We start from the raw sequence: 1,511 nt of genomic DNA, 5'->3' as shown, positions 1-1,511 counted from the left end.
CCCAGAAAGAGGCCCTCACAACTCCCTCCTTTTTTCTTTTCTTTTTTTTTTTTTTGTTTCAAAGTCCACACCCTTTTGGCATCTGCCAACTGTGTTCCTGTTTCCTGTGGGAGGATCTTCAGTTAAAATGCAGATGATGGGCAGGTTCTGACTGCAGCAAAGAGACCACACCCCTCAGTTCAGAGCCTTTGCGCTTCCTATTTCTCCAAGTTCTCTGGGATGACTCATGGCTCAGGTTCCTTCCCCAAGAGTGGTTTTTCCAGATCCCATCTTACAGCTGTACAAGCTCCAAATACCCCAAGCATATATTTTGTTGTGTGTACAGAATTCCCACCGAGCATAAGAGAAGTCGCTTTCCTGAACCCTAATAAACCCTGGGAGGCTTGGTGGCAGCATCTGCTGCAGAAACTGTGCCTGGCATGTGGGTTGCTTGCGTATTTGTGATTACGTATCCTTTTGTGTGAACATGCATACCTATGTGTTCACAAGCATCTTGAGGGCATGCCTTTGGGGAGCGGGATAGTGCAGGTTCATGTTTGTATGGGTGAGCGTGAGTGACCAGTGTGTTATGCTTGAGCATTTATATATTTCAGCAGATGATGTCCTTTTCTTCTTTTTTTTAATTTTTTTGTTCATTTTTTTATTTATTTACTTGAGAGTGACAGAGAGAGAAAGAGGCAGATAGAGAGAGAGAGAGAATGGGCACGCCAGGGCTTCCAGCCACTGCAAACGAACTCCAGATGTGTGCGCCCCTTATGCATCTGGCTAATGTGGGACCTGGGGAACCGAGCCTCGAACCGGGGTCCTTAGGCTTCACAGGCAAGTGCTTAACCACTAAGCCATCTCTCCAGCCCGATGTCCTTTTCTTTTTTTTTTTTTAATATTTTTATTTACTTATTTGAGAGTGACAGAGAGAAAGAGGCAGGCAGAGAGAGAGAGAGAGAGAGAATGGGCACGCCAGGGCTTCCAGCCACTGCAAACCAACTCCAGATGCATGCACCCCCTTGTGCATCTGGCTAACGTGGGACCTGGGGAACCGAGCCTCGAACCGGTGTCCTTAGGCTTCACAGGCAAGCGCTTAACCGCTAAGCCATCTCTCCAGCCCCCGATGTCCTTTTCTTATGATGGTCTTCAGATTCACTGGGCAGTGCTGATAATTCCACAGGCTCAGCTGATGTCAGAAAAAAAAAGAGAGGTTTTTATATATATATTTAAAAAAAGCCGGGTGTGGTGGCACACGCCTTTAATCCCAGCACTTGGGAGGCAGAGATAGGAGGATCACCATGAGTTCGAGGCCACCCTGAGACTCCATAGTGAATTCCAGGTCAGCCTGGGCTAGAGTGAGACCCTACCTCGATAAACCAAAAAAAAAAAAAAAAAAAAAGAATTTGACCCCCTCCATCTATGCTTATGCAAGCAACCCTAATTAAACTTGGTGGGGCACACAAAAAAGACAACAAAGTAGAAGTGGTGAGTTGGAGAGATGGCTTAGCAGTTAAGGCACTTGCCTA

General features: G+C 46.5%; 1 non-coding gene across 1 annotated transcript; it reads left to right on the top strand.

The window, feature by feature from the left end:
- Positions 1-1,100: 1,100 nt before the first annotated feature.
- Positions 1,101-1,184, top strand: LOC123457799. The gene has a single exon (XR_006635165.1). It is a non-coding gene; the product is annotated as a small nucleolar RNA SNORD35 (small nucleolar RNA).
- The last annotated feature ends 327 nt before the right edge of the window (positions 1,185-1,511 follow it).

The sequence above is a fragment of the Jaculus jaculus genome, chromosome 1, assembly GCF_020740685.1.
Source record: "Jaculus jaculus isolate mJacJac1 chromosome 1, mJacJac1.mat.Y.cur, whole genome shotgun sequence".
NCBI lineage: Eukaryota > Metazoa > Chordata > Mammalia > Rodentia > Dipodidae > Jaculus > Jaculus jaculus.
This window is presented reverse-complemented; position numbering and strand designations above follow the sequence as displayed.